At 37.7% G+C, this 23620-nt stretch overlaps 1 protein-coding gene and 2 long non-coding RNA genes across 4 annotated transcripts in view; 2 read left to right on the top strand and 1 right to left on the bottom strand.

Moving 5' to 3' along the window:
* Positions 1–831: 831 nt before the first annotated feature.
* LOC113026460 (uncharacterized) lies at positions 832–2024 on the top strand. Its single transcript, XR_003272919.1, has 4 exons — positions 832–876; positions 1054–1147; positions 1722–1885; positions 1961–2024. It is a non-coding gene; the product is annotated as an uncharacterized LOC113026460 (long non-coding RNA).
* Positions 1077–9758, bottom strand: LOC113026463 (uncharacterized). Its single transcript, XR_003272920.1, has 3 exons — positions 9701–9758; positions 1942–2033; positions 1077–1117 (listed from the first exon to the last, which is right to left on the bottom strand). It is a non-coding gene; the product is annotated as an uncharacterized LOC113026463 (long non-coding RNA).
* Positions 5000–23620, top strand: part of LOC113026412 (myocyte-specific enhancer factor 2A-like) — a 47251-nt gene continuing 28630 nt past the window's right edge. The window contains exon 1 of one of the 2 annotated variants that reach the window (XM_026175181.1): positions 5000–5122. The gene's annotated coding sequence lies outside the window, so the exon portion shown is untranslated. Of the gene's footprint in view, positions 5123–9886; positions 9991–23620 lie in introns of those variants that run through there. The other variant, XM_026175211.1, reaches the window with a different exon arrangement.

The following is a 23620-nucleotide window of genomic DNA, read 5'->3' as shown; positions in this document are numbered from 1 at the left end:
AGCTTAAGCATATTTAATTTTGGTGATAATTGGGTCAAGGTTGCTCACACCTACTGTTAAAATTGGTAAAAACTTTATATTACCCAGAATTTTTTATGGACTGTCTTCAAAGCTTCATAAAAATACACTACACCTTTGGGGACTTGAGTAACTATATTGGTTAAACAATGTTGACTTTGACCTCCCAGAAATCATATGGAGTAATATATAAAAAGTGCACTCTCGCTCACCTTCAACTTTAATTTATTCTGCACATTTTGACTGCTTTGTCCCCCTCCCTGGATCAACTGTTCTCACACTTTGTTCATCAGCAGTCTTCAGAGTCCACTGAAGGTTGTTCCCTATGAGCAAAGTATAGTGTGCATTGGCTTTCATCAGGAATTGAAAGAGTCTGCTGAAAGGGAATTTCAGGTGGCCAGAGCAGGGCTTCTAGGGACTAATCTAAAAGCAGTCATACTTGAAGCAGTGCAGTCTTCCCTGAAAAGGCCACCTTCAAGAAATATAGAAATATAAACCTGTTTAGGTTTTAGCTTTGCTTTTATAGGCAGTCTTGGAACTTCTTGGTCACACCTGGTATATAATCTAAATAAATCACTGTGCTGTGATTGTTGAAACTTAAACTTAATGGTATTGTTTTAATCACAAATTGTGAACCATTTTGGTAAGTCACTCCACTTCAGATGCAACAAGAGTGTTTGGGGGGGGGCATTTCTCACAGTTGTCTTAACTTGTGTCTTTTAGTATTTGGAGTTCTGTGATGGCATCTTGGTTCTGGAGGATGGTGAGGTTCAGGAGGCTGGAAACCATCAAGCCCTGATGAATGCAAATGGGCGCTATGCTCAACTCATCAGCAACTACCAGATGGAAGAGTCTAAAGTAAGGATTTCACACAAACTGCAGTACAAATGTTTGTAGCTCTGTTACTCTTACTGTTCAGTTAGCTCAAAAGCCTTAGTATCAGTTCTTTGTTGCTTTGAATTCACTGAGTTCTGTAAGCTTTATTATGTTAAGTATGCAGACCTAACTGTGAAACTGTTATTGTTCTCTTTTCAGAAGCAGATGGAAGATGAAGTGATGTCCCTGGATCCTGCCAACTTGAATGAATCTGAGCTCAGACCTGGTGAAGATGTTGGAATGATGAACAACGGTATAAAAAACATGAGCATGAAATTATTATTATTATTATTATTATTATTATTATTATATGATTTGTAATGCACTATTTAATTCATGGTGAACTATGAAGACACATGTAAGAAATGTTTGGAATAACAGAGATGTTATGGGACAGGTGCACCATTGTGGCACATTTCTCAAAGTCCATGTGTGACAGTGTCTGTGCCTTCAATCTAGCTGTCATGATATGACTCTGTTAGCTACTTTAACTTTTATTGATGTCTTAGAACTTAGAAAATAACTGCATTTTGTGCAGGTTTATGTTCATATTGGAAGAGAGATATCGGGTGAAACTGAAGAGCTTAAAAAGTTGTGCTGTCCGAGTATAGTGTTCATTGATTGTTTTTATAATCTCTAAAATATCTATAATCTGACCATATATCTATCTTTATCAACTCTCTAGAGATACAACTGTATACCCCAAAAATTGGATCCGTTCAATAAGTACACTGATGAGGAGATCTGGAGAGAAGTTGTTTCTTTCCATGTGCTCCTCCTTAAATCAGTACTTTCCTGCAGTAACAGAGGCTCATATTGTCTGATAGATCATTCTTTTGGATGAAGCCACAGCCTCCACAGATCCAGAAACAGATGCTCTGATCCAAAAGACAGTCAAAGAGGCCTTTCAAGACAGCACTGTGCTCACCTAGCACATCGCATCAACACAGTGATGAATGCAGATCGTATTCTAGTCATGAACAATGGACAGGTAACAAAGACGGTTAGACAAAACTAATCCGTATATGATCTTCAGCCTCAACTTACCAAGTGTTCTCTTTGACAGGTGGCAGAATTGGACCACCCAGATGTCCTGAACCAAAGGCCAGAGTCTCTGTTCTCTTCTCTCCTGGCTGCTTCTAAAACAATGAAGAGATGAACTGGTGTAAAGCTGTGATATCAAATAAGCACAGTAATCCCTGTAATGTAATACATTTACACAACATATTTTAATGTTAATGAAAAGGCAGTGTAACCTTTTTATAATTTTGATCAGTCACAAACATATTGGAGTATGTCGACCTGTCCCTCACACTTGGCTGCTATTTAGTTTTTGCTTGTTTAGTTCTCTGTTTTATTAGGTTTAAGCAGCAAAGCTTTTTTAAGCTTGATCATCAAGCTAACCATTAGGTTCAGGTTTAGGTTAAAATGTACTTTCACAGTATAAAACATCACAGCATTTCCCATTAGTATTCACATGCACTGTACACAGTTGTCTGATGTCTCTGAAATAATATTACTCTGTTTATTACCAATAACTACTGATGATGCTGCCCTATTTTAAATGACAAGAAGGCAGAGGAGGGTACACAATGGCGAGAAATGATGAACATTCACTTATCAGTATTTTATTATTTCTCTATTTAGATAAGCAGGATGTGTTTTTGTTTTTCAACCTCGAAGTTTTTATAAATAGTGCATTTTACTTTTTACTTAATTGCATGTTAAATGTTTCATGGCTTTAAATAGAAGTGAACACGAGTTTTTTTTAATGTAAGTTTTAAATCTATTGTGTAAGTAGGGACAACTCACTTAAAAAAAAAAAAACATGGTGAGGGCTAACCTAATAGTTACGTAGGTTTTTAGGTTTAATTTAAAAACGTAATTAGTTGATGTAGTAGCAGACAAGCTCACAAGAACCTTAAAAGAACCTTTTGATGGGTGCATAAAATTTTTTTTTCTTATTTTAAATAAATTTCAGCTGTTAACTGGTTAAAAAGTGCCACAAACTGACCCACATTAAGAGGATGTGTAGCAGGTGAAACTGCTGTAAACTAGGGCAAAATGTTTACTGCCACACATATTAATAGATGCCTTTTCTTAAAATTGAAGAGCTTAAAAATCATTCATTTTAATAGAGGGTTATTTGGAACTTTGAGTTGTATGTTGTTGGAAAATGTATGAAAAATGAAATTATAATTAATAAAAAGTCATCAAAACTTGTCTTTCAATTAAGCAGAGGTCAGATGGTTATAAAGAAGTAAAACTTCAGTGGAAGAAGCTCGAGTCAAGTGCACTTCAGCTGTCACGTGGGGTAAGGACACACGAGGGCACTACAGGCTTCTATACTCGTATCCTTGAAGGACTGGGTTTCATTTTTAATATGACTGATCCTCCCTTGGCACAGACACATGTTCTCAAAGAAATGCTCTGTGAGGTTACCTTTTACCCACTGAACTTTAAAAATAACTCATCTCTCTGAAGAGAAACTACAAGCCTCTAAATATATAATAATGTATGGTTCAGTTAAACAGTACGAGTCTTTTTACATCACTTAATTGTAAATATCCACACCTGCTGAACAGATTAGACTGGGCTTAATAATTCATTGCAAGTTGTTGCATTAATATTGGTTTAAAAAATAATTTGGTTTTCCCAAGCTACATGGGAAAATATGCCATTTTATTGAAACTAGGAGAGGTTTTCTTTTTCTAATCAGTGATTGTATAGAATTCTTCTAAAGTTTTCTACAGTCATTATTTCTAATACTACAGGTATTTAGATTCATCTGAAGTCAATTATAATTGTTTATAAATAAAAATTATACAGCAAAACTCTTTTTGTTATCGTCTTTTGTTTTGTTTGCAGCATCCAGGATCTTGTCTTATCTGATCATATGTAAAGCTTGCTTCAGTCTTTTACTAGTAAAGAATCACGACTTGCATGAGAGAAACTGAAACATCAGATTAGCAATGAAATAGTATTTGAGGTATACGGACAAGTATTGTACTTCAGAAAAGTATTCTACAAATGTAAAGAATTTTTTATCTTTACATTTGTGCAGAATAAACTGAAGGTTGAATTGCACAGAAGGCACTGAAGGAAAAAATATACTGGTGGCAGCTCAGTCAGCACAAGGCCTGCTGTGTGTCCTCAGGCGTGACTTCTGTGTGCTGCTTTAATGTAACTAAACTGAACTTGTAACATATAACAATAGAAGAGAGAAGCATGACATGCTCACAGTTTATTTACCCTTATGCAAGTCAGGTCTGTCTTGGAGTTTGAATGATTTGGTTTATGTTTCTTAACAATTAAAAATTTCCATGCAGAGAAATCTCCAGTGGTCTTCAGGCAGCATCTAAAGATTTCAGCTGGGTGCTCAAAGCTTCACCAGCAGTGTTGTTGAAGGAGGAATGTAACACTGAATGTTCTGCTTCGAGCAGATCTTCTCAGCTGCCTTAGAAATTTAAACCAGTGACCTCACAGTCACAAGCTTTCTCACCCCTCCTTGAGGCACAGGCTAAATTAAAATATCAATGGATCAATTATTATACTGGGTCTGTGTTTGGGTGAGTGCCGACTCACATGCTGTGTTTTCCGCCTAAAAAGTCTTGATCTCCTGTTTTTGAAAGATTGCATCTGTGATTTAAACTAATAAAGTACTAGATTGAATACACCCATGTACAGATGAAATATTGGGGCCTGGGCACCAACATGAACACCCAGCTCTCCCACAGTGAAGAGTCACTGAAATGAAAACACATACAAAATTACAGAAGAAGACAAAAAGTGATGACAGAATGTTTTGCATGTTTTTGCAGATGTTTCATACTTCTTTAGTATTTGTATATTTTGCATGGGTTGTGTGGCCCCTTATCCACCAAAGAATATCTAGATTGTTTTCTGAAGCGTTGTTTTATTCGTTAGCGAGCTACTTACACTGACACGTTTAAAGTATAAATGTGAACTCATATTTACAGCCCTGTTTCAGACACGTACACACTGCAGTACAAATCGTGTATGCCTGTCAGTGTGAGTGTGTTGGAAGATCCAAGCACACACGTACAGACGCTGCTATACACACACTCCAGTGGGAGGAGCCAAACCTCTTGCAGCTCCGAGTTTGTCAGTTTCCTAAATATAGCGGACAGGATCTGTCCGTGTCTTTCAGCCGGAGACACTTTGATAAAAAGCCCGTATTTACAGAAGCACCGGGAGGCCAGCGGGGGTAAGTGGAGCAAACATGTGTCTTTGTATGTGAAAGTGTGCTGACTGTGTTCTGTGCTTTGGAGACTGAAAGGGAGGGGAACCACGACCCTTCTTGAAGTGCTGCGATCTTCTTTCAGTGTTTGAATTTCTTCCAAAACTGCCTTAAATGTTGCTTCTGCACTGCTTCATCTCTGTCTAGGCTATATTTGGTAACGGTTCGTGCTTGTTGTGATCTCATGCCTGAGTGTCGCTTACTGTGAATACTGTACGCGGAGGCTACTGTACATGTTGTGATAAGTGGTCTGAGTGAGAGCTGCATAAAACTTTGATTGGATTGGACTATCTTTGACAAAGCGTTGCCTTTTCTGCGTATCTCGCTTCGAATATCGCAAAACCTGAGGTGTCCTGAACAACGTGTGTTATTTCCTACAGGTACACAACACCCAAAACTATAACCATAAATTAGCCTTTACAATGGTTCAGCAAAGCAGTCATGTTGGAAGTCCCCATCAGTGTACATGATCACTGATCGAATAGGAGTGAATTATACAAGTTTAAATAGTTTTAAGCCAAACTATCCAGTAGTCTAAAGCAAAAAAAAAGAAGAAGAAGAAAGAAGAAGAAGTCCAAACCATAATTTGTTTAAAAACTAGTTGAAGCAGTGGCATGATTGAAGAGTTATTACAACTCATCACAAAATATCTGCTGGAAGATTTCAAAGTACACCCTGCTGGAGATCCTGTGACGACCAGTACACATAGCTGGGGAACAACAATCAAAAATCATAGATGTATGTGAATAAAATAGAAAATTTAACATTAAGTTTTTCAAAAAGGTTTTCGACTCTCTGAACCTGACACATTACGCTTAAGTATTTTACCTAAAGGGGAAATGCTGCTTTAATCCTTATTTTACTGCACATGCTCATGTTGACCCTTCTCATATTGCCAGATTTGAGAAGTTGTCGCTTTCAGTCAAAACCGAAAAATTACGTTGCTTAGTAGGTTTATTAATAATATATCTGTTATTACAACCCTAGTGCTAGAACACCTCCGTCTTACTTCATTCATTCCAAGAGTAACTCATCAGAGCTGAAAAAAAGAAGAAGTGTGGCAATCATTTCAACTAGAGATATGTCATGTAGGAAATAAAGCAACAATGTGAAATAATGGCTAAGAATTCAGTGAAACGGATCATAATTTTGAAAAATAAAATAAACTAATGCATTTGTGTTGTCATGTGAGACTGTAGCCTGTCAGATTTTAGATGTTAGTCTGATCTTAGCGGGGTTAAAATATTTAAAAAGCTCTCTCTCTCTCTCTCTCTCTCTCTCTCTCTCTCTCTCTCTAATTGGAAACAAACAATATAATGAAACCAGTAAAAGTCATGAAATAAACAGTTATGACATAATACAGAACTGTTTTTGTTCGTTTGTTTGCAGTACCGACATTATCCACTAGGAGGAATTTATTAGCAAGGCAGTAATTTCCTGTCCTCTTCCTCTCACCCCAACCAGTTGCAGTAGATAGCCGACCCCCCCCCCCTGAGCCTGGTTCTGCATGAGGTTTCTTCCTGTTAAAAAGGAAGTTTTTCCTTCCCACTGTCACTAAAGCATTTAAAAGCACTCAAAGCTCAAAGGGGGTCATATGATTGTTGGTGTTTTCTTTGTTTTCTTTGTCTTATTGTAGGGTCTTTCCCTTACAATATAAAGTGCCTTGGGACAACTGTTGTTGTGATTTGGCACTATATAAGTTAATCGAATTAATACATACTTTACTTACTTTTCATTTTTATATGTATTTTCATATATTTTAAATAAACCTCTTTTTTAAAAATTATTTTTACTGTAGGCATCACACATTTGCACAAAAGTAAAGTCAATCTTCTTCGGTTTTTAGAAAACAGTCTGCTATTTAGAAAGCAGCATGTCACTTAAATCAGTCTCTCCAAGAAGACAGAGAATGACAGAGTTCAGTCTCCAGTTGTGTGATTTCTATTAAACAGGCTGTGGTTATTTTATTGGTGTCTGTTACTTAATAAAACAGTTAGCTCATCAAATCAGTGCTTATCGCTGAGATAAGGGATAAGTACTGACTAACTCATAAAGTTTAAAAACATTGTTTCCCTCACTTTGTTGTAAAGTTGTATTTAAAGGATATATGAAGATTATTTAATTTGCTAACCTAAACTTGAAGTGTGGTGTGTTTTTAGTTCAATACTACTTGATAAAAGAATGATTTTGTTAAGGGTGGTGTCACTGATGCTGGGTTAATCATTTCTTTGATAGTCTAACTGTGGCACTATAAGGAGCACTGTGGAGTGTGTCAGCATTTAATTGCTAAACTCGTAATACAGCACTTTTCCTTTGATAAACATGAGAAGGGAAAAACAGCGACATAATATAATGTCTGTGGGAAACACCTAAAAACTTTTTAAATGTGTTGGCTCATAAGAAAGACCAATCCACATTTTTTACACATTGATTGTTAATAGACAGAAGTTATTGGCTCTGTAGTTCAGGCATTCATGCTTGTCCCTGCTGCCTCATTCCTGCTCTTTGTTTTCATATTTCATTAGCAGGGCGAGCAGCATGTACCATCAGCTTCAATTATCCTCCCTGTCAGCGGACCAGCAGGGCCTGTCTGCTGGCTTTAGTGATTACAGGCTTCAGGGGACAGGTAATCAGGTCATGGTTACACTGTCACCCTGTCAGACTGCTGAGACCACGGGGAGCAAATGGGATGAAAGAACTCTACCATCTTCAGTCAGTTAAGGCTAGATATTGATAGTGTATATAACCCGAATACTGTCTGGCATCATTTTGGTGCAGTATCACATAGTGTATATATTTTCTTTCCATTAAACATGGTTGAAACTCTGATGGCATCTCCCTGGTCAAAACTAGTCATGTTAGAATACCAAAAAAATAAAAGACCATAAGCGAACAAATGTCAGTGTTGTATCCATGTAGCATAGACGTTGAGTCAGACAATTTCTTTAAAAAGTGAGAAAGATAGATTAGATGACTGCAAAGAAGGGACCCAAAATCCTTTTCCCATGATGACTAGAGAACATGAAAAGATCTCTACCTGATGGTTCTTCAGCATTGAAATGTTTTTTGGGTTCTTCTAAGAGTTTCGTTCAGTTTTCCGCAAAGAGCTTTCAAGGCATACTGTACAGGACTTGCTAAACACCAGATGGAAGCTGGTGATCATATCATAGCTGAAAAAAATCTTAGAGACCAAAAAATGTGGTGTCCCTCAGTTTCTTGACTCCAAGTTACCCTTAATGTTTAACATCAGCCACATGAGTTTAAAGTTGCTCCCTGTTTTTTTTTGCACAGGTTCAAGTTATCTGAATGGCTTAATAGCTGTTATCCAGGGTTTAAAGTAAAGCAGTGTATTGGGACTTGATGGGAAGTAGTGCATTCTTAAAAACACATCATATGTTATGATGGGTTTCACACGGGAATGTTCTCATCACCCAGTTGCATTGCATAGTGGTTTCATGCACATCCTGATCTGATTATTTTAAATCTGATTAAAATACATGTTGCTAGTGCTTATGTTTAAAAGAATATACTGTAATATCCCTTGATACTTATGTCAGCCCATTTGGAGAACATGGACCCTGCCTTTCATCATTGTTTAACTTAAAATTTGCTTTAATGCAGCCCACAGTGCTGCTTCTAAAACCCATTAAACAGACTATGAACATGTGGATATCCTAGCAGAAATGATAGACATTATTACTGTGTCTGCCAAAATAAAATGGGAACCCACCCCCCCAAAATATCTAAGTGTTTTATAAAGAATGATGCAAGGGTTGGTGCTGAAGATGTTACTAGGGTGTGTCCAGTACATGCAGAAGAAATTCAGCACCATCGTATTTTCTTGATTTATACCAATGCTTCTATAAATTTACACCTAATACAAAAGACTGTTCAAGCCTAACAGTCATTTATTTACTTAGATATTATTCAATATGTGCATACAGCCTGTGTGACACTTGCAGGGCACAGTCCCAGATTTTGCTGATTTTACATTCATCATTGAGCTACCCAGGGTAAGTATGTAACCAATGATAAAAATATAAAACATAATTTCCCAGAAAATAAATTAATTTATCTGACAATGTGTGTTTTCAAATATTTGGAGGGGAGAGCTTTTAAATACAGTTATATGTAAGCTACATCTAAAGGCATGCAGCTGTCATCACTGGTACTCCAGCTTCAAGTACTTTTTAGCTACAGTACCACGATGCTGCTTGACTCAGCTGTCATGATGGTATTTGCTAGCCTTGCATTGCTATACAAATGTAATTAGTTTATAACATGTGATTTCTAAGACACATTATCACTTGGCACAGACCAAAGCACCTCTGGAAACAATTGGACGATTACAACCAATCAGAGCAAAAAAATGGGATGTATTGCTAATGGATGGAAAAATGTCATTTTCATCAAACCCGCCCCTTGTTGGATTAACAGTTGTCTCAATGCCAACCAGGCTTGGAACAGTGACTTTTCACATTCATATTATTCCCAGGCTAGGTCTTGGCCATTCATGCACATTGTCTAGTATTCAGTGTGACTCACCACAGACCAGGGTTGGGGAACTCCGGTGTCCTGCAGATTTGCAGATTTTAGTTGTGTCCTTGATCCAACACAGCTGATTTAAATGGCTGAATTACCTCCTTGACATGTCTTGAAGTTCTCCAGAGGTTTGTTAATGAACTAATCATTTGATTCAGGTGTGTTGACCAAGGGTGATATCTAAAACCTGCAGGACACCGGCCCTTGAGGCCTGGAGTTTCCCACCCCTGCCCTAGACCATGCTGTGTTTATTTTATTTTATTTTTTTTGGTGTAAATCTTTCTCAGTTGAAGGTAAACTTTAAATTTCATTTTAAAACTATCGACCTTTACTATTCTATCAGATTAAAACACCAAAGAATTGAAGAATTATAAATCAGTTTTGCAACAGGAAGCATACAAAACCAATATTGGTTGTATAACACGTTGGGTAAATCATTTAATAGTATAATGTTAAACAAACCTGTGATTTCTCATGAGAAGTGAGGAAATATCCTTTTTTGACATTTTGATGTAAATGAAGATGTGGATATAAAACCTGTTAGCAATAACATGACAATCTTTAATCTTGTATCCACTCTGTCAGTTAGGTTTCTTTGTGTGGCTGCACCGAGTCCATGTGTTCCCAAGTGGTATTTCCTTCCCCACCTAGTTTCTCTAATGATAGAATATTTGGGGCCTTGTGGTAAACAGAAATAGCAACACTTCTGAGGGACAGGCTTCTCCTTTTGCACCACATGCTGAAGAAATAGAGGCTGCACTGTATGCATTTGTGTGTGTGTGTGTGTGTGTGTGTGTTTTATTGAAAAGCTATTTTAAGTTATCCGTGACTGACTGATTTGAGTTTTTCTTTCCTAGTCAATTAGATGACTTGCTTTAGTGAATCCAAGCTAAATCACGTAGCTTTAATGTGGATAAATGCGTTGAACCTGATGAGCTTGATGACGACTCCCTAAACGTTATGCATTTTGTATCACGCAAAGAAGAAAAGATGAAAGCTCTAGTTGATAATTCTTGCCGTAGAAGCATTCAGCAGATTGACTTCATAACTCTCAGAGAGTTATGACCCATTTCAGCAAAAAAAACAGTCTAAATGAGAGAAGTGCTCTCAAGATTTCCTCTCCAGAACAAACTGACTGGACTGCATTTACAAAGCACTCGTCTAGCTTTAATAAGCACTTTACACTACAAACCAAGCTCGCCCATTTGCACAATGCTTTCTATACTACACATTTAGCATTTTTTCCTATTATATTCACACACTGTCACATTGGGGTTAGTTTTAAGGTTCAGTATCTTGCAAAACGACACTTGAGCATGCAGACATTCATTCAGAAAAAAAATGTAAATAATGGTTTCATAAATTAATTGATATGTGTAGTTATTTAGATTTAGCACACCGGTAATAGCCAATAACTGAACAGTCACTATCAGCAGTTTTACCAAGAGGTGCATCACTATTATTGGAGGCACCATACACAAAGTAAAGGCAGTGCCACATTGCAGCACTTCAGCTCCTGTCATCCAATCAATATACTTTGAGCTTCAATGCACCATCTATTGACCTCTCCACATCTTCGTTTACTAGTCTGCTAACATCTTATTTCATTGTAGAGCTCTGAAGTTCATGAATTGAATACTTATTGTAACAAAAAAGTGACACAAACCTAACCTTTCTAAATCTTTTGACTGTGCCACCTTCTCTGTATCCATTCCTTCTCCTTTCACTTGCCATACCAAACACTTCTAGTTTCTATCTGACACTTTAGACTTAAATCAAAGAATTCACTCTGGCCACTCTTGTAGTGTCGTGTAAGGATGATGACAAAAAAACTAAAAAATATTCTTTGTCTTTGACTGTTTGAAACGCCAATTGAGAAACATTTTGTTGATCCACCCATCCACCCTCCACACTGCCGTATGACCTGGCTTCCTAAGTTTGCTCCTGTCATAATTACTTTGGCCATCAGAGGGCTGTGTCACATGTTTTGAGGTTAGTGATGCTGTTGTTCATTTGAGCAACTGAAAGGCAAGGCAAGGCAAGTTTATTTGTATAGCACAATTCAACAACAAGGTGATTCAAAGTGCTTTACAGAGACATTAGAAACAAGAACAAATAAAAAGCATGATTTAAAATTGATTAAAACAATGAACTGACAGAACCTTTCTGTCAGTTCATTTGCTTGTATTGCAGTGACTGATGATTATGAAGATGTATTTGGGCGTTGAGGGTTTGAAATGGTGATATTAGTTAATTAAAATGAACTACAGTGAGCCTGGCTTGTGACAGGTGAGCACATTAAAATACTTATTTGATTATGTATCTCTGCTTGTCCTGATTCAAATTACTTTCCGGCAGCGCTGAAGGGTCAAGGGAAATATAAAATGTGTTTTAGGCGTATTTATATATGGAGGTAATATTGAAATCATGTTTATTGTGTTGAGCAATACTTTCTAGCAGTGAAGGCTTTGAGTGATCTCGTCTCTCTTCAACTCTACCCTACTCCACTCTTCTCTGCTTTCCTCTTGCTGTGGCTTTTGGAAAAGCTCCTAATCTGTTGGACTTGAGAACTCTTCCTGCGGGGTCACCCCAGTAATCGGGTTTGAGCCAACTCTTCCTAGCCAGCCAAACCTCTGGCTGCCTGCCGTCTGACCACAGGCCCACACACCCGCACGTTTGATGCTAAATATGCTGCAGAGGAGCTAAGAAATTACGCTCAATAAATATAGAAATCAAATAAAACAATTTCCAAATATTAGCCTTGCAATTTACTTTCCTGCAATCATATAAGTCTGCCTTTGTCGCTCACAGTAAATAGATTTCCCGCGGAGCTGCCAGGTTAAACAGTAATGTTGAATCAATAGCAGCATGGCTTGGCTTAATTAAACTCACTGTTGATTTGTAGGGATGAGAGCCAGACCAGAGAGTGGTTTGGGTCTGCTCAGTGTCCTGACACTGTTCTTAATGGTGCCAACACTTGATTAATACTGGCTGTACATGAAGACACTGTCACTCCATGCTGAGTTGAAGACTAGGTTATACCAGCAGCTTCCACACTGTTCAAGAGAATTCTTTATTGCGAGTGTCTGACTTTTAGAGTTTTCTGCTAATATGTGTAGGATTGTTTTTTCCATCCTGTGCTATAGTATGTCAAGCAGTCGTGCTGTGCATTTGTACTGTGGCCTTAAAAAACAGGGGATAAGTGACTGAAGCTTCTCTTGTGTTGCTCTTTTTACATTTAGATATCAACCTAACTTTACATTAGCATCATCCACGCCAGGGTTTTGCAAAGTAGCTGTTGGTATAGTAGTGGACTGAACCATTACTGCTGTTGCTGCTTTGCACTAAAAGTTTTCCTCTGGTGAACTTGCATGAGTTTTTTGTGAAGTAATAAAGAAGGCATGGTGTGTTTGTTATGCAGTTAGCAAATCTGTTCAGATAAACTGCTTTACCATCTTTCTTGGGGTGTTAGCAAGGACAGCTTCATTTCACAGCTGTTCTTAGCATGGCTTGGTCTGACTAACAGGGAGTTTATGTTTTTTGTTTTCATTGCATGGCTGTGCAAAAAGACAGTGAGCTCTCAACTGCTTGTATGGCACGCTTTTAGCTTGTTGTGCACCTCCCAGTATTTCTAACCCACTGCGTGCAGTGTAGCCAGAGTGTTCAGGCATGAGGTACAAGTGACAAGTCACTGTTAGTTTTATTAGCCCGACTTACTATCTTTTTTTTAAAGGAAATAAATGTTTTGTATTATATGTGATATCATTTGGCCGGTTAGGCAGTTAGCTGTGATTGGTTGTTGTGGTTCTTTTCATTACTTGGCTTGGGTCATGCACTTCACTTATACTGTGTTCAGTTATTTATTTATTTTTTAGTAGGCTTAGGCAAGTAGCTATTCAAAATGTAGGAAACAAAAAGAAGAAACTAGTTTGTTAATAACATTGCTTGAAGCACTGAAGCTGGTATTAAGAGAAGCCAGGATCATGGATTTGAGCAATTATTTCTCATAATCACAGTAAACCTAGAGGCTGATTATAAGTAATGTTAGCATAGGCACCCATATGGTCTGAGGGTGAATCAGCTGCTTAAAAATTCTAAAACACACAAAGATGCCATGAAGAAAAAGTGGTTTACTATTGTTTTATCATCCAGAATATTGAGTTGACACGTAATTAGATGTCTATAATTAGAAAGACTGATTAAAATAGGCAAAGTGCCTTCATTCAAACACTGCAAAACTGTAGGTTTGGAAATCAGGCCAGTTACAACATGTGTTGAAATACTAGCCAGTTTTCAGCATCTGCATAAACTTATAAACTCATCCTGCAGCTCTACACCGTCCATCTGTTTGCACAGCGTTTTCTGAGCACTTATTTTCTTGTGTTCAAAGCACCCACGTCTTATCTTTCCATTCAACAGGAGACAGTTTTTCAGTGTACAGCTTTTTTTAGTCTGACTTTGTTTTATTATTTACACTCACTAATCTAATGATCTGAAAAGCTTTAGAGACTCACCTTTTTATAGTTTTCTATTACCTCTATGTGGCACTTTTGCAAGATCGATACAAATTCAGTTTGTGTGGAGGCATTCTACTCGTCCAGTACATATGCTAACCTAAAAAAAGAGCTCACTGTTTAACCAGTATTTTCAAAGAGCCAGAAATGCTAATGGTGAAATATATGTGTGTATATGTAAGCAGGGGTTTTGGGTAGGGGATAGGAGATTGCCTAAAGGAACCTCAAGATGGAGGCCTCAGATCTTCTTACCATTACTTCACAAGATAAAAAGGAAGTTATTACTTTGCTGAAAGCGCAGAATTTCAATGAGAGCAGGAACAAACAAAATGTTAAAGAATTCATTATAATATCATTTAATAGATCAAAAGATTGGGCTGAGGCTACAGATATTTCTCATTTTTGGAGCTATGTGGCTCGGCAAACTCACATGCACTAATTCATGGTGTGATGTTCGCAAACTTTCCAAATGCGTCCCTTTCGGGAACTTTAGACTCATGTTCAATTCCCACAGCCCACGCCAGAGCCCAAAAGTGACTAGTCGATAAGTGCATGAACAAGACACTCGGATAGGCTACCTCTCAGTCATGACTGAGTGAGAAACTCATGCAGTCACATAACTTGTTGGTGATGACTTTTTAGAGTGGAAACTGATCAGTCAAACTACAATTGATGCAACTTCTATGTTGGTTGCCTGACTGCTAATAGTTGCGTGTCAGTTTAACCTTAAAAACTGTGAAATCGTGGATCACTTATTTGGCATACTTTAAGGCACGATCCCATCACCCCTCTCTCCAGCTTTACTGTACAAAATCAGCAGCTATTGCTTTTCAAAAAGTTATAAGCAAAAATTGCCTTTCTCAGATCAACTCATAAATGAAGCTGTAACAGCTAACTTTGGTGGTCTTCTTGTTTTACTTCTACTCAAAAGTGTGCTGAATGTTGCTGTTTTGTATTGGCCTGAAAAAAGGGACCAATAAATCCACATTAAACACTAAGCACTTATATGGTTGTAAGGCTTGCAAAACTCTCTCATAAAGTCAGTTGCATCACTTCAGTTTATACATCAGTAACTGAATGAGAGTCTGTTCTTTTGGCCAAATGGTTAGTACTGATTGAGCGAAGACTAGAGTTTCTAGTCCTTCTTTTTCTATATTCATTTCTGCAGAGAAATGTAATTTTTATTTTCGTCAGCTCTCCATAACCCACAAGCATTTGTAGATTTGTGTCTCTGTGAGACGTTTTTGAGGCAAATACTAAATGAGCTTCAAAGTTGTAGCAGTAGTGTTTCCATATAGAAAATATGATTGGGGATTCTTGACACTGAACTGTGTGGGAGCAGCTCAGATTGTAATTTGTAAATGTTATTGGCTCAGCAGACCTTCAGCCTGTTTTTCTTGTTAGAAATTTTACACTGTACGATTACAATTTGGAAACTCAAGCAGACACATAACCAACATAATGACCCTTAAACACAGCCCAGGCTCATCTCACCTCGCAACCTCAGCTGACAGCCTTTTAAGAAAACATGAAACTGGCAGACAGAAAAAAAGAACATATTTTGTCAGGATTCAAACTTAATTTGGAGTGCAATTAACATTTTTTTTGTTTTCTTTTTAATGAAAGGAACAGAGGGTATGGAAGTGTGGCCGTATTTTACAAGGCAGCTTGTGTTTCAATCTTTGTTGCAGGCATGACATCAGTGTCTCTGTGTTGAGACAGGAAAATCTTAGCCCACTGCCACTGCCATAAAAGCAACACAATAATGAAATGACATCACAGTGTGCCAGTAATTAAACGAGCAGACTGCTGTCTTGGAGTTTTTACAAGGCTGGGAGATTGAGAGTAACATTGTGGCGCGTAGGAGAATGGGGTGTCAGTAAATGAAGCCTCCAAGCTACGGGCTTTTTTAATGTATAATTCACAAAAGTATTATTACATTTTTATTGCATTATTCTTATGGTTTGATACACACACTGACATGGCCTTTTATGTATTCTTGCCTCCTTAAAGAGAATCATACTTAACAGAATAACACAGCTTCTTCACATGCTAACTGGGGAGTCTGGTGGTACGGCAGATGACAGTTTAAGCCAACTAATCTGCCTGGCCTTCAGCCTAGCTCAAATGGCCATGCTGCTGGTGCATGGAGATCAGTTTAATTATTACATTTCAAGAAAAAACCCATTAGCTTCGTGACCTGCAAAACAGCATAGGCCAGTGTCGATACTCTGGCTGCTTGATACCAGAGGCTAGCTTGTCTGACTGTGGGTGATGAATTAATCACAGTGCATGTTCCTGTCATGCCTGGCAACAGACTACAGCATCATTTGGTTTCCTTTCTCCTGACTCACTATAAAAGACGTGTTCCTGTCTCACTAAGCCACAGGAGAGAAGCTAAAGTGGAACATTCAGAGGACTTTGACTCTACTGAATGTCAGGTTTTGTCATTGGCCACGTTTACAAGGAATCTCATTTGCAGCTGTTGTTGCTGGTAGTAATATGCAAATTATCATTCTTATTCAAAAACTGTGCATTGTGCCAGAGCATGATTTGCATAACAAAATGTTAATTCAGTCTCATGATATTTTAACATAAATTGACATTCACTTTCTTTACATCAAAGAAGTATGTGCACATCTGGGCTTGTGTGGATAGTGGTAATATAGACGGGGAACTGTTAAACACTTCAGCTAGTAAATAAGCCCGATCTAAGTCCTGCACCCTCAGGGTCCAGGTCCACCATATAGAATGTTTATGATGCATTTGTTCCCCTAGAACCTTTATAAAAAACTTCATTTATTAGAACTTCAAAGAATGTCCAGGCTTGCTGGGGAAAGAGAATCTTCTGCCTTATTTTGCCTTGAGCAAAAGATCCTCTCTTCTCTTGCTGGTGGATACCATGCAAATAAGCTGCTAGAAGGAAGAAGGATGACACTGAGCAAAATGCGAAGTAGGAGAGAGCAAGGAGACAAGCAAAGCTGCAGGGAAGGTAAAGATACGAATAAAGCAATCTCTGTCATCAGTTCTTAACACTTTAGCAAACAGTAATGAAAGAGAAACTCTTTCATCTATTAGCAAATCACCACAGATCTCACCATGGTTGTTTCTGCACTGACTACTAGGATCAGCTCCATAATCTACTGGAACAAAATGATATTCGGAGACAGTGATTTCTTTATTCGGCTGGCAGCAGAAGATTGGGGGGGCTATCAAGTGGTGCCTGCTGCGTAGTAACAGCTTGAAACCTTATTGATTTAATGTTGGAGTGACTGAAGCAGAGGTCACAGTGGGGTCAACACAATTAGAGTTGGACCCATGCTCTTTAATGAGGAGAAGTGATGAAAGGGTTCCCAATTACTCTGCCAGTTTGTACTGAAAACAACCTGTTAAGAAAGAGCATGATTAACCTTCCACAGCTCTAACTTCTGCTCATTCTTTACATGAGGAGCTGGTGAAGGGGACATTAATTAGTGCTCATAATGTTAGAACTACTGTGTAGAACTTTCTATTTTTACAAAGCCCCTTTAGTAAGACATATTGAGGTCAACAGTCCAGTGTTAGATGGGGCCCATCATGTTTATGTCAAAGGTAAATACTGAAAGAGGAAATGCATGGTACTATGTGCACTCTATTACAATTTTTAAATATGTACAATTGCATACACTTTGAGCAACATTTATTTGACACATAGTTGTGGTATGAACTATACTGTGCAAAAAAATCTTGTGTAGCAAAGGTTGCTATCGATTGAAGAAAAAGGCATCATCTTTTTTTGCCTTCCGCTCAAAAACAGTCTTGCTGACCAACTACACAAAAGTTCAACTTTGTCAGCTTCTTTATTCTGAGAGAGAGAGAGTCAGTGTTTCAGGAAAAAAGCTGCACATCTGTTGTGGATTTTAATCTTTTTCTTTTTGCAGTGCAGTAAACGCAGAAGTGCATTCCATCACGGATACAGTGTTTTTTTCACTGCATGAAAACTAGACTTTATGATCTTCCTGACGGCTGACATCGATCACCTCTACTGATGTCTAAGAACACTAGGCGATTTTGTTCCTCAGAGACTCTTATTGGCATTGAATGGACCAGGTGTTGCTATTGTCAAAGATGCATTATATTATATTATATATTACATCTATGAAGCAATAGGCAGTATATTAACTTATAGCCTTTACGTTAGCTGTGCCTATAGAACATTTGGAAACAGAGGAAACGGCTATCATGTCTCTCCCCAAACAATCAGCTTACCAGCAGCTAAGTAACTAATTTGATCTTGTTCGGCTAATCTGTACAACACCCCCAACACCCCTGCAAAAATGCCACGTGGTTCCATGTGGGTGTAGCTGTGTTGAAAGTCCTTGAAAACAAATTCTTACCAAAAATTGTCGTCAATTTTATATTTCATTTTGACCAAAGGCTTGCTTTTTGCCTTATTGGCTCATAGACATCACAATAATTGTTGTAATGTGATTATGATATGTGACAGTGTGATATGTATTTTTCAAAATTAATGTTAACTATTTTCACACATGAATTGCAACCGTGAACTTCTTGAGAAATTATCTAACAAAGGTGCATGTGAGAACACAAGTTGGACATTGAATGCCCTTTAACATGCCATCTCTCTCCATGTGGTGTTGACTGATGTGAGAACATGGCAAGTAAATTCAAATGGAATAAGTGGAATGTTTCCTTTTTCCACTATCTAGACAGCGCTTTCTTCTAAACCACAATGAGTAATTTAAATAGAAAAACCAGGGGAGTGAAGTTTTTACCCTTGTGTAACAGATATGGAAGAAGGAAATTATAGGGTTTAATTTTCCTGACACTGGCCCTTCGGAACAGTGGAAACCAGCTCCAACCACTAGTATGGATCACGCGCTTTGCCCTTAGAAATTTGTTTGGTGTTTGTTTGTGTGTATATATTTTTTAAATTCAGAGACAGACTGATAAATAACTTTATTGTTGATAAATAACTTATAATAAAGTTTAGCATAAAATAATTTGATCTATTTGACCTTTTGGCCTGACTTCTGGCTTCGGATGTAGCAATAAATTTATGTTCAATGGAATAAGAAAATGTTAATGGTGGTTTGTGTGTTTGTAGTGTTTTGAAGGGTGGTTTACTCAAAGCTCCTTCCTTGCCAGACAGACTGATCATAAAACAGGAAGTACTGTAGTTGACAGAGCTAACAGGAAGCTGGCAGCTTGCAGGGGTTTTACTTCACTCTAGTTTAGTTATGTCCAGCCTTTTTGTCATCACTGTGGTAGTAAATAATTTTTTCATACTTTTAAATATAGACTCAGTTGAAGTTTTGAGACGCACACAAATAAATGCTAGTAATAGTTCCAAATCATTTTTAAATGACTGATGAATATTAGATGACTTAACCTGCATTTAATCTTGGAACATTTCAATGGCCATGAGTTTGAAACACTGTTGCTGATGAACTACGTGGGTGACACAATGTTTCAAACTCCCACACTACACTTCACTATTCATAAGAATTGCTCAGTAGAGTCATGGGTCATGATGTTTCACTGTCAGAAAATGTAGCTTTAAGTGAGCTTAAATTTAAGTGAGCTCTTCATAGTGGATATAGGTTATTGTTTAGTATATTTATAAATTGTATACAACCGGGAAGTATTTTAAAGGAACAGTTTAACATTTTGGGGTATATACTTTACTTTCTTACTAAGATTAATGATATCATTGTCATGTTTATGCAGCAGCTAAACAGCCAGCCGTATGGTGGCCATGTTCATGGATAGAACTTGGCCAGTGCTCTGCATATGACTTATTTAGCCATTTGCAAATATAAAGCAGTGGTAGTAGTGATTGCAAGCTTTACAGTTTAACCGATGTTTATGTGCTCTGCCACAAGTTAACTGCATTGCCGTCAACTCAGTAATGTGTCAGACACAGAGAGAGGGACTAGTGCATTGTTCCAAAGATCTTAACAACAACACTACAATGCCAGGTGTCCACAGCACTACATTTGCTTACAATACATGATAAGAATCTCTGTCACAGCAGTTTCAGTGTTTGTGCAAAACTCTTCATCCTAGCTTAGTGCCTTAGGATGGCACTACTCAGCAATTCCGCTTTAAAGACTTCTTGAAACATCTAAACAAAATCAGCCATAAATAAATAAAAAACAGTCAGAGATGTGCTCTTCTGCTGGGCTCTGCCAAACCTAAGCAGCCCATATATTCATGCACCATAGTGTTCAGTCACCCAGCACTAGCTTGGTGCTGGTTATTAACAACTCCAAAAATAAGTACTGCTACAGCTACATTCGCCCACACTAACATTCACTAAGCAACATCATTTGTTTGAATCATAAAAATAACAACTTGCATTTTTTTAAAACTTGATTCAAATTTAAACTGACAAACAAAAGCACAGAGAATAATTATTAAAGGTAAAACTTTCTTTGGCGTTCCTTTTTATTTTACAGACCACAGTTTTGTCTTTGGCTGAGCTCAATATTCTTTACTTCTGCTTTACGTCCATGTGATTATTCAAAGATTTTGTCACTTTGTCTAACAACTTAGAACTATGTGAAGTTTTAGCAAATGTATTTGGCTGTCAGCTATTTTTTTTGCAAAGAGGTTACAATGTGTGTACTCCCCATTCATATGTACTCTTGTGTGGCACTCACCATACTTTATCTGTAAAACAATGTTAGGTGGAAGCTCTTTGACTCTTATTTACCAAATCAACAAGAAGTGAGATTCTGCCATTGAAGAGACATACGAGATAAATTAAAATCCAGCACAATCCAACCTTGGAAAAGTGTGTTTCACACCCTGACAAAGCATTGTCACGCTTCCGAATATCCACAGGAATTGGATTTCATGGGCGAGATAAGGCGGAGGGTTTTTGACTGTGAGGTTCACTCTAGGGTTTAGCGCTCCCTGTTTAAGGATGTATCAAGAGGAGAGCATCTTCTAACGTTAGAGAGGTGCTGAAAGGGTCAGAGCAAGTTTAAATGATGAAATCAAATGTATTTTTTAAATTGATGTTTCCCCATTTTTTATGTTGGTGTTTATCCGTATAATTAACACTTTATTATGATCTGATATTTGTGTGTTACTTCACCACAAAAGGAGAAATTCCACAGCAATATCACATTTGTTACCAGTGTATGAAACACATCCTAAATTACTGTAATTTTCTTTTAGGCAAGGGAAGACAGGTTTATTTATAGAGACATGGCAGTGCTCAGTGCTTTACACAAACATCAAGAGCATTACATAAAAAAGCAAAGGAAATTACAAATATAAAATAAAACAAAATAAAATAACGAGAAACTGTCAACAGGATGCATACAGTGAGTTACCTATGACACAGACATACATCATCATTGCCATCATCACCACCACCATCGTCACCACCATCCCCACAATAGCCATCATCACATTCACTAGTGTACATACCCAAGAACGTATATTCAAAAGGAAAAAGAACATCTCTTCATCTTAATTCAAAGCAGTAGCGAATAAAACAGTTTTAAGATCAAACTTAAAACAAATTTAAAAATGTACTTAAAATTAAAAGAACTAAGATTTGGAGCAGACGTCAGGTTTTGTGGTAGTATGTTGCAGATATTGGGAGCACAAATAGTAGATGCTGATGTTCTTGTTTAGTTTGAATTCTCAGAATGGAAAAAAGCAAACTGTTAAAGTGATCTAGTTACTCAGTGTTTTAGAATAGATGGGACTTTTTGTTTGGGTGTAATAATATGACAGTACATGGATGATTTGTGTGTTTGTGAGTGCTGGTTGTCTGTTGGGTCATCTCTGTTTGTATTAATTTTCATATCAGCCAGACAGTTTCTGCCATAGTAACATTGATCAGGACAGCTTGTCTGGGAAACATGTGAATGAACGGTGTAAAACAGACTCCACTGAAGCATGGGCAGCCTGAAACAAAGCAATTGTTGCTACTACAGAGAGGAAAAAGTGTCCATAAGCATTTGGCAATTTTGTGTTTCAGTAGTATTCCATTGTTTCTGGATCCAAGGTTGCATCATCTTTCATTCTTTTTAAAATGTCAGCAATAAAGCATTCAGAGAAAAACATGGAGACTAGACATTTACTGCCAGTAGGGCTGCCACAAACGATTATTTTTGCAATTAGTCGACTAATCAGAGCATGCATCCATTGGATGTAAACGTACAGCTTATTGCACCAGCATGCATCTGCTCTTATATAACTATCATTAGCTTACAGCTTTAAGTGTTTAAGGTCTGTGCTAACTAAAAATAAAGACAAGATGATAGTTTATTAAATTTTAATGACATTTGCAGATTGTTTCGGTGGAGTTTAATAAACTCTGCCGTCTGCTCCTTGCTATCTAAAATATAACAGGACACCGGAGTATATTCTCGAGCATCTCACACTTCTGATAATCAGTTGTCTCTTTGACGTTTATTCAGCTGTGTAGAAACTATAACTTTAATCTCAGCCAAACCGATTTACTCAGGAACAAATAAAATACTAGAAAAAGCCAAACAGTATCAATTTTAAGTTATCTAAGTGACTTATATATCACGTTTAACCTGAGTAGCGAAAGACGGCGGTGGATTTGAAAACGATTTGCCGGGAGTCCGGTGTTCTCACGGCTCTAGTGAGCCTTGCCCCTGGCTAGCTATCGAGCTGGTGGATAACAGACGTTTCCGAAAATGTCGGAGCGCTTTTGAAAAAATGTGGTGTCTTGATAAACTGAGCAGATATTTCAGGTTTACACAGCTACATTCTCACCTGCAAATATGTTAAACGTTTATTTTGTGACCCAAAAAGAATAATAAGAGTAATATTAAAACTAACTAGCTGCCGCCATTGTTGACAACTGAGCTGGGCTGCGCTATGAATTCTGGGACAAAGCTCCTTCTTCTGGCATCCTTGTACATGCTGTGCTGCCATCTTCTGTTTCAGTCCGTTATTACACTCTTAAATCCTACTACTTATTCCTGCGCCTTTTGGGATCTTACAAAGCTTCAAACGACGCTTCGACTATTAAATTAGTCGTCGACGTAATCGTGACTAGTCGACTAATCATGGCAGCCCTAACTGCCAGCATGAACAACAAATCTTAACCACATCTTTAATATTTACCATCATTTACCTATTTGCAAATTATTCACTGACATCGATTTTCTAGCTTACAATACTAACACATGGCAGCTACAAATTATTCACCTTTCTATGACTATATTTAGGCCCTTGACGGACCTTTTTTGGGGAAAAAGTCAAAGCGATGGCTAACTAATGATAAAGTACTCGATATGTTACATGTATTAATATTTCAGGGAAACCACAATCTTCCCCTGATGTAGCCAAAAAATGACAAAACACAAGAGAAGGTGAACCCAGAGTCCTGTGCTGTGTCCTCCTACTATTA

This window comes from Astatotilapia calliptera, chromosome 1, assembly GCF_900246225.1.
Source record: "Astatotilapia calliptera chromosome 1, fAstCal1.2, whole genome shotgun sequence".
NCBI lineage: Eukaryota > Metazoa > Chordata > Actinopteri > Cichliformes > Cichlidae > Astatotilapia > Astatotilapia calliptera.
The sequence above is the reverse complement of the archived record's forward strand: the minus strand, read 5'-3'. Positions and strand labels throughout refer to the sequence as shown.